This window comes from Oncorhynchus clarkii, chromosome 6 (assembly GCF_045791955.1).
Source record: "Oncorhynchus clarkii lewisi isolate Uvic-CL-2024 chromosome 6, UVic_Ocla_1.0, whole genome shotgun sequence".
NCBI lineage: Eukaryota > Metazoa > Chordata > Actinopteri > Salmoniformes > Salmonidae > Oncorhynchus > Oncorhynchus clarkii.
This window is the reverse complement of record NC_092152.1, coordinates 70871974-70888976: the sequence shown is the minus strand read 5'-3', so window position 1 is coordinate 70888976 and position 17003 is coordinate 70871974. Positions and strand designations below refer to the sequence as shown.

Genomic DNA, 17003 nt, shown 5'->3' with positions numbered 1-17003 from the left:
CTAAGTAGCTAGGTATTTACTGTAGCTGGATAACTAGATCGAAAAAACGGATCCATGCTTCATATTTTCTGATACCTAGCTAGCTTAGCCAGAAATGTTAGCTACATGTTTTTAGCTCGCTAATACCATTCTTTCTGCCATCCACAATTAGTGGCATTTATTGCATTAGCCACTAGCTAGAATAGTATCTTACAAAGTTGCTGTGTGTTGGTCATGTCACTCTCATCATGTCTGTGCCCTTCCAATTCTCTTCAGACCATGGCATGCCAACATGTGTCTGCTTGTCCCACCTTGAGATCATCATGGAGAGTGGCTCTTGATGTTGCTTGTAGAGTCAGCCAGCCATGGAAGGGGAGTAGGTTGTCTTACTCTGGTTTTGCTCCCATGGAGCCTGGTCACCAGGACAGACGTAAAGATGACTCAAAGATGACTCCACCATCTTGGCTGAACAGACACTGCACACACCTGTCATGCTTAGAAGTGCTCCAATGTTTAGATATTCAACCTGGCCAGGTAAGTCTTTCTTCTCTAACACGCTGTGTGTGTGTCAACCAACCTTTTCTTAGTGAGCCCTTGATGGTTAAATATTCTATGGAACAGCAGGTAAGGTTTGTTGTGCATTTTGCCTGTTTTTACCCCATGATGAATCATAGGGAAATCTGCGTTCTTTGAAAGGTTGTTTGTGGCCAAACTTCACTTCTCAGTTCATAAGATGGGCTACTTCTCTTGAGAGGGCACATTAAGTCACCAGGATCCCACTACCTTTGCTTTCCCATACATACTACCAGGACAGATGGGCATGAGTCAAAGGCCTTCTGTTTCTGGTGGGCAGTGCGGAGGGAGACTTGATGGGCCCCCTGGGTGGCTGAGAGATGCTGCACGGACAGGGCAGGTGGGGGCCATGGGTCAACAACTTAGTCAGGCATTGTGCCACCGTAAGGCTGTTGGCAGGACATAGAGTGCTGCCTGCAACACTCCTGCCTGAACTTTAGCGCCTCTTACTGTAACTCCTTCACTCTCCGCCCATTGGCCAACTGTCCCAATAAAGCTAGCCAAGAGCTTGCCATTAAAAACAAGTGTTAGATGGATTTTTTTATGTAATTCTAGTCACTGCACATAGAGCCTGTCAATCTAGGGTGTAGCCTAGTTGCATATATATTACAGTATTGCTTTATACAGTTTGTGCTTCACCCCCAAATGCTGAAATAAAACATATTAAAAGCTGAAAGACCGGCAACGTAGAACAGTAATTAAAAGCTGTAATACTTTACGTTAAAGCAGCAATCTGCTGTTTAAACAATAATAAAGGCCACCCGCCACTGTTTTGGTAAAATGCTGAGGGATGGGGCTTAAGAAATGTAACCACTCTCAAATTCATAGACAGAGCTATGTATGGACTGACTATCCATGATGCAACATTTGAGTTTTAGCCATGTTTTGAGGCCATACTGTGTTTATAATGACATTATTTACAAACAAGTTTAGGCAATAATTTGGGTTCTGATGGGGTACAACAGTTGAACTAAGCTTTTGAGTAATTTATAAGATATATTCTTCAAGAAACAGTGGGTATACATCATTCATTTAAATGGCCATGTGGGATGTAGTAGTCACAGATTGGCCCTTTAAGTTGTGCTTACTTGTGTGTATGCTGCTGTAATTACACTTGTAGCAACATTGTCAAACCAGCATTACAGTATATACATATTGGCATACTCAGTCCCCTCCCCCATACTCAAATACATTAGCAGAATGTTTTGGGTACTGCACATCCATCTTACCTTCAACTTTCAGACTGAGACACTTGTGTGTGCAGAAAGTAGGCTAGCTGTGTAAATAGAAACTACATAAACACTAAGCCTACTTTGGCATGCTTGATTGAATCCAGCTCTTACTGTAATTTCTCTTTGATGGAGATTTGAAATGCGTCATGTTCAGACTGCTCGCTGGAACATTGCAACGACAATGGCAACTGTTTATAAACTGAAATGTAAGGTCTCACAAACATAAATAAAATGTTTATTCATTCATGTGGTCTATTAGGCTATATGTAATAGCAGCCTTGGTCAAGGTACACATGTAAATAAACAGCTTCAAACCATTTTGTTTTTGTGTTTACATTTCCATGTAGTAATGACGGCACATGTAAACACTTAAACGGTCTTACAATATACATTTTTATGGTAGAGATTCTCCATGTGAAATCCCCCTGCTATTTCTGTCTGCACTCTGTTTTCATCAGCTGTCCTGTAGAGCAGCTAGGTAGTGTAATCGCAGACCCTGTTTGTTTAAGTGGGGGTTTCACTGACAAGTCAATGACTGGGAGGAAACCCACGCTCCATGTTAGCCAAATACTCACTTAAACCACTGAACTGAGTCAGATTAATATTTTGATCTGCTATTGTAAAGCAATCAACCCTGCGTAGTTGCTCTTGTCAGGCTAAGCATAGTGTGTATGAATGGAGCACTTAGGGAGATGATGGGTATCTGAGAGCAAACGCTGCAATTACACCAAAGTGGGTAAATGGCAATGCAGCCTTTCATGTCCCGCTGCCTCCCACGCATGAAGTCCAGCGCAGATATCTACACAGGTGGACTGTGATATTTCCCCACATTTCTCTCACATTGTCAGGGCTAGTAGTGATGCACATGCAAAGCCTTTAAAATAACAAGTGATTGTACTACTTACAAAAATGACAATAAGGTTATGGGCTTAGGTCTTAATTGTGCTGATCAGTCTAGAGATAGTTGATAAGTCTAGAGATGGACCTTGTAAAACCTTTTTATACTCCAGAAATGAGCTTTATCTCAAGCAGCCACAATGTTGCTCTCCTGCTGGCCTTCCTTCCCTTCCCATCAACCATAAATTACCCAAACTAGATTGGCCTTATTAACCACCAAATTAGCTCTTAAAAGATTAGAGTTTGTACAATTGAATATTTTTCTATTCACCTTGAACGTGAATGCGCTTAGCCAGCCGGATAACCATTTTAACCTAATTATCGTCATCTTGATTCTATTCTAGCATTTGGCTAATTGAATAATGGGCAGTGTGAGGCCTAAAGGTGGTTATAAACCGTGATGTGGGAGACGGCGGTCGAGGTAGGGGGCTTGGAGAAGGATATCCTTTCTCAGGGCAGAATCAGGCTTTTCCTGACCTGGAGGTTATTACTTTACTCAAGACAGGAGGAGCTGGAGGATAGGGTATTTTATTTACATGGAGGAACAGGATTTATGGCTGCTTATTGCTGTGAAAATGACTCAAATAAATCAAATTGAATCAGGGTAAGAAGGTGTCAGAAGATGACTAACACTAACAAAGTGCCACGAAGATTTTGAAATGGATGAATAGGATGGCCATATTTTAAAAGTCCACCTGATGTACGTTATCCCCCTTTCTTTGTCACTCCTTTTGATACTTGCAAGTCATTAGTTTAAAGACTGAGCATAATACACTTGAGAAGGTAGTGTCAGTCAGCATCAAAACATAATGTCAGGGCTGCCCCGTCAGCTAGGAACATACAGAGAGTATCTCTGTTCCTAGCCCATCAGTCAGTAATCATAAATCACTGTGGTACACCCTGGCTGATGGTACAATTAGGCTTTATTACTCAGGCTAAGCATCATCCCTGACACTCCCTTTGTTGTAACCTAATTATTTGAATGAAACAATGAAGAAAACTGTCTTGTACAAGTGTTCTCTGCAAGTGTAGAACATAGCTTTTATACAATGTTTAAAAAGAAAACTTATTCTTTCTCAGCAAGTTGAACCATTTATCCAGCCCCCATTCACGACCTACCGAATCACTCTTAGGAAAAGACACATCTTTTCAAAATGTATGGACTAAAAGCCTGTCGCCCAGCCCTGGAACTCAATATTGTTGAGTGTTTTGTCTTTTTGTCAGGTCCACCCACGACCACTGCAATAGATTTTTATCCTCCAGCATCCCTCATTACCAGCCCACAGATGATAGTGGGTGAGTGTTTCTCTGTGCCCCCCCCCCCCCGCTTTCACACGCCCACTCACAGAGGACATCCCGGTGGCTCCACGGGCAGGAAGTGATTTCTTTGTTTTTATGCTGCCAGGAATCCCCCGTCTTGTTGTTGTGGACCTGGAATTGCAAGAGTGAGGACAAGGTGTGGGGAATCCTTTTCTCTGGTGCCAGAATTGGGGACCTCCGCCAGGGCAGATTAATGAGCCGTCAACTGGATGTCCAGGGAAAGATCCACTACTGCTTTAGCAGGGAAAAACTAGGTGGCCACTGCAGTCTCACCACACTCCCCCTTGTGGAATTAAAATGGCCTCCCGTGTTACACCTTCTCCTTACCTGAATTTAAATGCATAACAAGTACTATGTCCTTTTACAAGAGTGTTTTAGTTCCAGTGAAATCATAGACCTTATACTTTCATCTGTCTGAAAAACAGTGAGACAGGAAAGTGTATGTGCTGAACTGCAGAGATTCAACTTACTCAGCATAAATCGTTTTTTTAATCTATAGTTCAATATGTTAATAAAAAAATAAGTGAACAAATGGATGACCTAACTGGCTCTTATCCAGAGACTTTTGCAACTGTTTGTGGTTGCCCTAGCATTTACATAAATAGCTCCATTTACATAAAGGCTACCGCTGCTAAATCGTTGCCTACACTCCAAAAAATATGATAAAACCTATATATTTTTCTACACATTTTCAGTGTTAACTTAAATGACTAAACCAGATATAAAGAATGTAGAAAAGATAATGGAGCTATAAATACAGTATTAGTCAAAAGTTGGGACACACCTACTCATTCAAGGGTTTTTCTTCAGTTGTACTATTTTCTATATTGTAGAATAATTGTGAAGACATCAAATCTATGAAATAACAAGTATAGAATCATGTAGTAACCAAAAAACTGTTAAAACAAATTAAAATATATTTTATATTCTTCAAAGTAGCCACCCTTTGCCTTGATGACAACTTTGTGCACTCTTGGCATTCTCTCAACCAGCTTCACCCGGAATACTTTACCAACAGTCTTGATGGAGTTCCCATATATGCTGAGCTGCTGTTGGCTACTTTTTCTTCACTCTGCGGTCCAACTCATCCCAAACCATCTCAATTGGTTTGAGGTCGGGTGATTGTGGAGGCCAGGTCATCTGATGCAGCACTCCATCAATCTCCTTCTTGATCAAATAGCCCTTACACAGGCTGAAGGTGTGTTAGGTCATTGTGCTGATGATAAACAAATGGTAGTCCCACTAAGCGCAAACCCAGATGGGATGGCGTATCGCTGCAGAATGCTGTGGTAGCCATGCTGGTTAAGTGTGCCTTGAATTCTAAATAAATCACTGACAGTGTCACCAGCAAAGCACCATCACGCCACCACCTCCATGCTTGATGGTGGGAACCACACATGCGGAGATCATCCGTTCGTCTACTCTGCGTCTCACAAAGACACGGTGGTTGGAACCAAAAATCGTACATTTGGACTCATAAGAACAATGGACAGATTTCCACCGTGCTATTCTTCTTATTGGTGTCATTTAGTAGTAGATTATTTGCAGCAATTTGACCATGAAGCCTGATTTACACAGTCCCCTCTGAACAGTTGATTTTTAGATGTGTCTGTTACTTGAACACTGTGAAGCATTTATTTGGGCTGGAATTTCTGAGGCTGGTAACTCTAATTAACTTATCCTCTGCAACAGAGATAACTCTGGGTCTTCCTTTCCTGTGGCGGTCCTCATGAGAGCCGGTTTCATCATAGCTTTTGATGGTTTTTGAGACTGCACTTGAAGAAACTTTCAAAGTTCTTGAAATGTTCCGTATTGTCTTAATAAAGTAATGATAGACTGTCGTTTCTCTTTGCTTATTTGAGCTGTTCTTGCCATAATATGGACTTGGTCTTTTACCAAATCTTCGGTATACCACACCTACCTTGTCACAACACAACTGATTGGCTCAAACACGTTAAGAAGGAAAGAAATTCCTCAAATTCACTTTAAACAAGGCACACCTGTTTAATTGACATGCATTCCAGTTGACTACCTTATGAAGCTGGATGAGAGTGTACACCAAGACTGTGCAAAGCTGTCATCAAGGCAAAGGGTGGCTACTTTCAAGAATCTCAAATATGCGAAGGTCGAGTCATGTGTCCTCCTGAAATATGACCTGCCAAACTGCACTCCTTAACACCCACCCACTTAATCCGCAAGCCAGCTGCACCAATGTGTCGGAGGAAACATCATTCAACTGACGACCGAAGTCAGCCTGCAGGAGCCCGGCTCGCCACAAGGAGTTGCTAAAGTGCGATGAGCCAAGTAAACCCGTTCCGGCTAAACCATCCCCTACCCCGGACAACGCTGAGCGAATTGTGCGCCGCCCTATGGGACTCACAGTCACGGCCGGTTGTGACACATCCTGGGATTGAACCCGAGTCTGTAGTGATACCTCAAGTACTGCGATGGATATATATATATATATATATATATATATATATATATATATATATATATATACACACACACACAGTTGAAGTCGGAAGTTTACATACACTTAGGTTGGAATCATTCAAAATTATTTTTAAGCCACTCCACAAATTTCTTATCAAACTATAGTTTTGACAAGTCGGTTAGAACTTTGTGCATGATACAGGCAGATTATTTAACTTATAATTCACTGTTTCACAATTCCAGTGGGTCAGAAGTTTACATACACTAAGTTAACTGTGCCTTTAAACATCTTGGAAAATTCCAGAAAATTATGTCATAGCTTTAGAAACTTCTGATAGGCTAATTGATATCATTTGAGTCAATTGGAGGTGTACCTGTGGATGTATTTCAAGGCCTACCTTCAAACTCAGTGCCTCCTTGCTTGACATCATGGGAAAATCAAAAGAAATCAGCCCAAAAAATTGTGACCTCCACAAGTCTGGTTCATCCTTGGGAGCAATTTCCAAACACCTGAATGTACCACGTTCATCGGTACCAACAATAGTACGCAAGTATAAAGACCATGGGATCACGCAGCCGTCATACCGCTCAGGAAGGAGATGTGTTCTGTCTCCTAGAGATGAACGTACTTTGGTGCAAAACGTGCAAATCAATCCCAAAACAACAGCAAATAACCTTGTGAAGATGCTGGAGGAAACGGGTACAAAAGTATCTATATCCACAGTAAAACGAGTCCTATATCAACATAACCTGAAAGGCTGCTCAGCAAGGAAGAAGCCACTGCTCCAAAACCCCCATAAAAAAAGCCAGACGACGGTTTGTAACTGCACATGGGGACAAATATCGTACTTTTTCGATAAATGTCCTCTGGTCTGATGAAAAGAAAATAGAACTGTTTGGCCATAATGACTATCGTTTTGTTTGGAGGAAAAAGGGGAGGCCTGCAAGTCGAAGAACACCATCCCAAACATGAAGCACGGGGTGGCAGTATCACGTTGTGGGGTGCTTTGCTTCATGAGGGACTGGTGCACTTCACAAAATAGATGGCATCATGAGGCAGGAAAATTATGTGGATATATTGAAGCAACATCTCAAGACATCAGTCAGGAAGTTAAAGCTTGGTCGCAAATGGGTCTTCCAAATGGACAATGACCCCAAGCATACTTCTAAAGTTGTGGCAAAATGGCTTAAGGACAACAAAGTCAAGGTATTGGAGTGGCCATCACAAAGCCCTGACCTCAATCCTGCAGAAAATTTGTGGGCAGAACTGAAAAAGCGTGTGCAAGCAAGGAGGCCTACAAACCTGACTCAGTTACATCAGCTTTGTCAGGAGGAATGGGCCAAAATTCACCCAACTTCTTGTGGGAAGCTTGTGGAAGGCTACCCAAAATGTTTGACCCAAGTTAAACAATTTAAAGGCAATGCTACCAAATACTAATTGAGTGTATGTGAACTTCTGACCCACTGGGAATGTGATGAGAGAAATTAAAGCTGAAATTAATTATTCTCTCTACTATTATTCTGACATTTCACATTCTTAAAATAAAGTGGTGTTCCTAACTAGAGGTCGACCGATTATGATTCTTCAACGCCGACACGGATACTGATTATTGGAGGACCAAAAAAATCGATTCCGATTAATTGGCCGATTTTAAAAAAATAAAAAAAATAATTAAAAAAAAAATATATATATATATATATTTTTTTTAATTTGTAAAAATGACAATTACTGAATGAACACTGATTTTAACTTAATATAAATCAATTTAGCCTCAAATAAGTAATGAAACATGTTCAATTTGGTTTAAATAATGCAAAAACAAAGTGTTGGAGAAGAAAGCTTGGGGCGGCAGGGTAGCCTAGTGGTTAGCAACCGGAAGGTTGCAAGTTCAAATCCCTGAGCTGACTGACAGTGGGTTAACTGAACAGGCAGTTAACCCACTGTTCCTAGGCTGTCATTGAAAATAAGAATTTGTTCTTAACTTACTTGCCTAGTTAAATAAAGGTTTTAAAAAAGTAATATAGGCACTATAGTATTGCCAGTGTGACATTATAGCTTCCGTCCCTCTCCTCGCCCCTGGTGGTTCCTTTTAACATGAGACTTCAATTTCCAAAGTAAGAGGTTTTAGGTTGTAGTTAATATAGTATTTATAGGACTATTTCTCTCTATACCATTGTATTTCATATACCTTTGACTATTGGATGTTCTTATAGGCACTATAGTATTGCCAGTGTGACATTATAGCTTCCGTCCCTCTCCTCGCCCCTACCTGGGCTCGAACCAGGAAAACATCGACAACAGCCACACTCGAAGCAGCGTTACCCATCGCTCTACAAAAGCCGCGACAAACTACTCCAAAAGCGAGTGACGTTTGAAACGGTTTTTGCGCACACTCAGATAACTAGCGAGCCATTTTGCATTGGTTACACCAGCCATTAGGCTGATAGGCTTGAATTCATAAACAGCGCTGTGCTTGCGAAGAGCTGCTGGCAAAACGCACGAAAGTGCTGTTTGAATGAATGATTACGGGCCTGCTGCTGCTCAGTTAGAATGCTCTATCAAATCAGACTTAATTATAACATAATAACACACAGAAATACGAACGAGCCTTTGGTCGTTAATATGGTAGAATACGGAAACTATCATTTCGAAAACAAAACCTTTTATTATTTCAGTGAAATACGGAACCATTCTGTATTTTATCTAACTGGTGGCATCCCTAAGTCTAAATATTCTTGTTACATTGCACAACCTTCAATATTATGTCATAATTACGTAAAATTCTGGCAAATTAGTTCACAATGAGCCAGGCAGCCCAAACTGTTGCATATACCCTGACTCTGCGTGCAATGAACGCAAGAGAAATGGCACAATTTTACCTGGTTAATATTACCTGCTAAACTGGATTAGTAGTTATAACGTGTGATTATGATTGTTTGTTTTTTATAAGATAAGTTTAATGCTAGCTAGCAACTTACCTTGGCTTCCACTGCACTCACGCAACAGGCAGGTTCCTCGTGGAGTGCAATGGCTAGAGCGTTGGACTAGTTTACTGTACGGTTGCAAGATTGGATCCCCTGAGCTGACAAGGTGAAAATCTCGGTTAACCCACCGTTCCTAGGCCATCATTGAAAATAAGAACATGTTCTTAACTGATTTGCCTAGTTAAATAAAGGTGTAAAAAAATCATTTTAAAAATCGGAAATCCTAACTGACCTAAAACAGGGAATTTTTATTAGGATTAAATGTCAGGAATTGTGAAAGAATTAGTTTAAATGTATTTATGCTAAGGTGCATGAAAAACGTCTGACTTCAACAGGATGTATGTGTATATATGTGTGTATATAGTGTATATATATATATAATATATATATATACATATATATATATATATATATATATATATATATATATATATATATACAGTTGATGTCAGAAGTTTACATACATCTTAGCGAAATACATTTAAACTAATTTTTTCACAATTCCTGACATTCAATCCTAGTAACAATTCCCTGTCTTAGGTCCTTTAAGATTACCACTTCATTTAAAAAAATTGAAATGTGGAGGTCTACACATGTGGAGGTCTTGGCTGATTTATTTTGATTTTCCCATGATGTCAAGCAAAGAGGCACTGCGTTTGAAGGTAGGCCTTGATATACATCCACAGGTACACCTCCAATTGACCCAATTAGCCTATCAGAAGCTTCTAAAGCCATCAGATAATTTTCTGGAATTTTTGAAGCTGTTTAAAGGCGCAGTCGACTTAGTGTATGTAAACTTCTGACCCACTGGAATTGTGATACAGTGAAATATTCTGTCTGTAAACAATTTCTGGAAAACTTACTTGTGTCATGCAGAACGTAGATGTTCTAGCTGACTTGAGAAAACTATAGTTTGTTAACAAGAAATGTGTGTAGTGGTTGAAAACAAGTTTTAATGACTCCAACCTAAGTGTATGTAAACTTCAGACTTCAACTGTAGTATGTGTGTATGTATATATATATACAGTGCCTTGCGAAAGTATTCGGCCCCTTTGAACTTTGCGACCTTTTGCCACATTTCAGGCTTCAAACATAAAGATATAAAACTGTATTTTTTTGTGAAGAATCAACAACAAGTGGGACACAATCATGAAGTGGAACGACATTTATTGGATATTTCAAACTTTTTTAACAAATCAAAAACTGAAAAATTGGGCATGCAAAATTATTCAGCCCCTTTACTTTCAGTGCAGCAAACTCTCCAGAAGTTCAGTGAGGATCTCTGAATGATCCAATGTTGACCTAAATGACTAATGATGATAAATACAATCCACCTGTGTGTAATCAAGTCTCCGTATAAATGCACCTGCACTGTGATAGTCTCAGAGGTCCGTTAAAAGCGCAGAGAGCATCATGAAGAACAAGGAACACACCAGGCAGGTCCGAGATACTGTTGTGAAGAAGTTTAAAGCCGGATTTGGATACAAAAAGATTTCCCAAGCTTTAAACATCCCAAGGAGCACTGTGCAAGCGATAATATTGAAATGGAAGGAGTATCAGACCACTGCAAATCTACCAAGACCTGGCCCCTCTAAACTTTCAGCTCATACAAGGAGAAGACTGATCAGAGATGCAGCCAAGAGGCCCATGATCACTCTGGATGAACTGCAGAGATCTACAGCTGAGGTGGGAGACTCTGTCCATAGGACAACAATCAGTCGTATATTGCACAAATCTGGCCTTTATGGAAGAGTGGCAAGAAGAAAGCCATTTCTTAAAGATATCCATAAAGAGTGTTGTTTAAAGTTTGCCACAAGCCACCTGGGAGACACACCAAACATGTGGAAGAAGGTGCTCTGGTCAGATGAAACCAAAATTGAACTTTTTGGCAACAATGCAAAACGTTATGTTTGGCGTAAAAGCAACACAGCTGAACACACCATCCCCACTGTCAAACATGGTGGTGGCAGCATCATGGTTTGGGCCTGCTTTTCTTCAGCAGGGACAGGGAAGATGGTTAAAATTGATGGGAATGGATGGAGCCAAATACAGGACCATTCTGGAAGAAAACCTGATGGAGTCTGCAAAAGACCTGAGACTGGGACGGAGATTTGTCTTCCAACAAGACAATGATCCAAAACATAAAGCAAAATCTACAATGGAATGGTTCAAAAATAAACATATCCATGTGTTAGAATGGCCAAGTCAAAGTCCAGACCTGAATCCAATCGAGAATCTGTGGAAAGAACTGAAAACTGCTGTTCACAAATGCTCTCCATCCAACCTCACTGAGCTCGAGCTGTTTTGCAAGGAGGAATGGGAAAAAATGTCAGTCTCTCGATGTGCAAAACTGATAGAGACATATCCCAAGCGACTTACAGCTGTAATCGCAGCAAAAGGTGGCGCTACTAAGTATTAACTTAAGGGGGCTGAATAATTTTGCACGCCCAATTTTTCAGTTTTTGATTTGTTAAAAAAGTTTGAAATATCCAATAAATGTCGTTCCACTTCATGATTGTGTCCCACTTGTTGTTGATTCTTCACAAAAAAATACAGTTTTATATCTTTATGTTTGAAGCCTGAAATGTGGCAAAAGGTCGCAAAGTTCAAGGGGGCCGAATACTTTCGCAAGGCACTGTATATATATATATATATACACACATACTGCAATATATATATATTATTTTTATAAGATCATGATAAATCACTATATAAATACTAGACAATCAGGGAGAATCAAAAAATGTCATGGCATGAGGCCCACATTGATTCACTCTGAAGGCTTATGCTGTGTTCTTATGCTATGGCAAAATGTGTAAAATTGCAGGAAACTAGCTTTAAAACTAAAATGTTCTCTTCGCAGGATGTTCTCCCACACTAAGTTTGAAAAAAGTCCTAGGGAAAAAACAAAACCATGCCAATGACTGTATTTTGGAAGTGGGTCTTTTCATGACATGACACCTACCATCTCAGATGGTTCTGAAATAATTTCCATATTTAGAAACCGATAAGATTAGCATTCCAGCAACGTTATTTTGTTGAAATATAATTTGATCTCTGATAAATTAAGATATTTTATTGCACCCAACTTGGCAATTTTTAATTCATAGGATTCATATATTATTCAATAAATACCTAACTTCTGATTTGGACCAAACTTTTTCTAACAGGGAAGACATGAGTAAGACATGAGGAATCCAAATAAATAGTCAAAAGCCATCCACGGACCCCCTGCACCCCACGCCAATCCCACCCTAACAACCAGTATACAGAATCTTATCAGTTTCTAACAACAGAAACAATTTCAGAACAATCTGAGATGGTGGGAGTCGAAATCTTCTTTCTTGTGCTTTTTGAAGTAAAATGACCTCAATATTAGGAACACCTTCCTTTTGCCCTCAGAACAGCCTCAATTTGTCGAGGCATGGACTCTTCAAAGTGCCGAAAGCGGTCCATAGGGATGCTGGCCCATGTTGACTCCAGTGCTTCCCACAGACATAGGATGTCCTTTGGGTGGTAGACCATTCTTGACACACATGGGAAACTGTTGAGCGTGAAAGATCCAGCAACGTTGCAGTTCTTGACAAAACCGGTGCGTCTGGCATCTACTACCATAGCCTGTTCAAAAGCACTTCAATATTTTGTCTTGCCCATTCACCCTCTGAATGGCACACATACCAAATCCATGTCTCAATTGTCTCAAGGCTTAAAAATCCTTCTTTAACCTGTCTCCTCCCCTTCATCTACACTGGTTGAAGTGGATTTAACAGGTGACATCAATAAGGGATCATAGCTTTCAGCTGGGTTCCCCTGGTCAGTTAGTCAATGTCATAGAAAGAGCAGGTGTTCACTCTGTGTATGTACAAGAGCAGGGGGTTAACTGTCCCCCAAGGGTAAAATTGGGCCCCCCTGTGGGCCACGGCCACTGTTTTTTTTTTCACTCCTCCATTGTTTTTCGGAGCACAGTGTAGTGAAAGAGGAGGCTGGTGAATAATTGATCCTTGTAATTAAACACTCCAGCTAGGGACGCCGGGGCTGATTGACGGCCAGATATTAAGCCCTTCTCTCGTAAGGTTGCAAGTTTAGTCTGAGGTTATCAGTGGCCAGCAGAGTCTCTCTCCCTCCCTGGCTCATTACTTTCATGAGTAGACCATTTCATAGTGGTGATGGGGGCGTGGTGTGAAAGAGAGTCTGGGACTTCATTAGTGAAATGGGGTGCCTGAGTCTATAGAGCAGCAGGTGGTTCAGCATTGCTGAGCAGACAACCCCCTTGTGGGTGCTCCACCGGACTGTCATGTTGAGCTACTTTAACCCTTTCATCTTACACAGTCTGTGGCTCTAGTTTCTTTTAAATACATGTACATCAATGTACTCTACATGCAAACTATTAGTGGCACAAGTCCATAATGTGTGAATATAGCCGTTTTTATCGTATCACACCCAAACATATCCTTGTGCCAGTTTGTTTAGTTGCTTACATTACACATGAGAACATTACTGTGTGCAGAATTTGCTTGTTTTGTCAACAGGTTCCATGAATTTGACTTCAGTTATTGATATCTTGAGATCAAAATGTGCAGTTGAATATCTGCCTCGATGGTTACCCATGTTGTCAATAATGAGGATGATATTTATACTAATGATGAAAATGGCAGGAGAGAGAGCATAAGGAACAGAATAGAGAGGAGGGGAGGCTGCCTGTAGAAGGATCTCAGAAAGCTGCACCTGAAATCCAGTTTTAATAACTGTTATTTGCGTACTTGCTCACAGTCATACAATATTGCTGAAAGTGGGAAAAATAAACAAAGCAAAGCCTTTCCAAGACACGGGAGCAATGTTATTATGGAGGGTTTTATTACAATATTTACATTTGCGCCTGGTGTGTGAGCGTGGGTATGCTAATCAGATGTATGCCCCGTGGACAGCTGGATTGAGATGATGACTCATCCCTGCAACATGTCCTTGATTGGGGTTTGAATGAGGGCTCAAAAACTGCATTATTTGAATGAGGATTTCGCTTAAATTTATTCCAGATCTCCATAATGAAACCTTTTCCTGAAAAAGTACATCTCCAGCTATGTTTGTGAATTTAATGTTATCATTATGTCCACTAATATTTCCTTTATTGCCAGATTAGGTTTATCTTTGGGGTGAGGGGGAGTATGGGGTTCAGTGTTTCCCCTATATTTGTTTAGCAGCGGCGCACCACCGCTGCTAAATCATTGCCGCCACTGCACATTAAAAAACATATATAAATGTATTTATTATAATAAAACAATGATACAGAGACATGCTTTTAAGATCAGATGACAAGTTACAACAAGTTACAGATCTTCCTCATATTCTCATCAGATTGTCTGAGAAACCTCCAAGTTTTCTAGCTAGTTTGTAATCCTGGAAGTGTAGGCAACCCATAGAGATGGATAGAGGACTCTAGTACCCAAAAGTATGTTTTAGATTAGGCAGTGCCATTGAGGACTTTCACCATATTGAAGTAGTCAATTGGTTGGGACTTCCTATGGGTTAAGGAAGGATCACATAATTCCATCCAGGTCACCAGAAGGGATCAGTCAATGAATTATACACGTGAGCAAACATTCCATAACTGCAGATGGCAATAAATCGCAGATTTTGGCTTCATACCTGTTCAAACAACACACTGCAGGTGGCGTATGCACCCTTTCAATTTGTTTACCAACTGATAAAGTAGTAGAAGAAGAAAATGTACTACTTCAAAATGGTGATGGCCTCAATTCATCTGCCCATGCTCTCACAGACGGCATAATGGGACAGATACAATGTTGTGTCCTCTATCCATCTCTGAGCCAACCCTATGAATAGATGTATGTAATAATTGTTAGCTAGGATGCATTAAAGTTACGCCAGATAAATATTTTGGGGGGTTAATATTAGGGATGTAGCGACTTACTGATTCGCATCAGTCCCCAATTCAAATGTTTAAGATAGAAGTGCATCGGTCTGCGGACCCCAAACCTATCCAAATGTAGCATCAGTCAGAACATCTATATAAACTTTACGAATTGCCGGTTCACAAAAATGGTTTCTTTCTACTTACCGAAACTACCTAAAATCTTTTGTGATAACTGATGTGTCTACTTCAGTGGTGAACTGCATGTAACTGTGTTGACAGTCATTGATCTAAAGGTATTTTTGCATGCCAAACAACCCCAGGCCATATCAGTAGCCGAGTCAAACTGTGCGGCTTTATTAGTTGACAATCTATGTCATTTGCTGGTTTATTGTTATCTATGCGCTGTTGAAAATTGTTAAAAGTAATCTACCGGAGACAGAACTTTCATCTGGCTATACCTGCTGAACGGGGCTTACAATAGATTTTATTTTGATTATTTCTGGGTTTTTTAACAGTCAGTGTATATATTAATTTGAACTAATGGGAAACAGCCTCAGATTGAATTGAAGTGCAGTTGTTAGCCCCTCACCTGATTTGACAAGTCCTCAAGGTATGTACCCCTATTTATTTATTTATTGTTGCATCCCCTAGCGGTTTTGTGTTTATTTTGACAGTCGTGGGGGGCAGCTAACAATGCATCGACCCAATAAATGCATTCATAAGTAATGGGGCCTGTGTATAGTGGATACACTGGTCACAGAGGTTTGGGTAGGCAAATGGAACAATTGTAGTGCTTTGTAATACAGCGCTGGAAATAAAACTAGCTCTCTTGTCTGAGGCAAGTTCAGAAGCCTGTCATTGAGAAGTTGAGTTGAGAAGCCTGTCATTTTGTATTGTTTTGTGACCCTCCCTAACACTGTGCTGTCATTTTAATATCATACAGGACATGTCAAACATAGTGGCACTGTAATAATCATTGTTTTTTTTATGTACAATTCAACATTTAAACTTAACACTGATGTAAAACATTTCATGAATTTGCCAGCAAACCCAGATGAACTGATTGTTGACATAATGTAGTCATTTTGGCATGACCTTCAGTCTACAGTGTTATGACTAGCCTACTTTATACCAGACTGACTTTGTCTCAATTACACAGGTAGCCCAATTCAAATATTTTATTTAGTTCCTTTGACCAATCACATCAGATCTTTTCTAATCAGATCCTTTTCAGAGCTGATTTGATTGGTTCAAAGACCAATTTAGTGAAAGAAAATATCACAATTGAGCTACCTGTCTAAACGCAGCCCATGTCATCTAAATCTGTGTTTGCGAACTCCGGTCCTCAAGTACCCCAACAATACATATTTTTGTTTTAGCCACGGACAAACACACCTCATTCAACTCATCTGGGACTTCATGATTAGTTGACAAGTTGTATCGGGTGTGCTTGTGCTGCTGTTAGGGGTACTGGAGTTGGGAAACACTGCTCTACATGACTGTCTATTGAGTTTATGGATAGTACTAGAATGATGGTTGAGTGTTTGATAAACGTACATCACTTTTGCCTATTTATCAGAATTTTCCTGTACTTGTGTCAGGTTAGTTCTCCAAGCATCAGCCATCAGCAGCCATACAGCTCACTATCTCATGGGAATTAACTAACTGATTAATTAAATCCATGACTCATTTATTTTTGTAAAATATAG

The 17003-nt window shown here is 40.2% G+C and overlaps 1 pseudogene; it reads left to right on the top strand.

Moving 5' to 3' along the window:
- The first annotated feature begins 258 nt into the window (after positions 1-258).
- Positions 259-17003, top strand: part of LOC139412440 (12S rRNA N(4)-cytidine methyltransferase METTL15-like) — an 82569-nt pseudogene continuing 65824 nt past the window's right edge.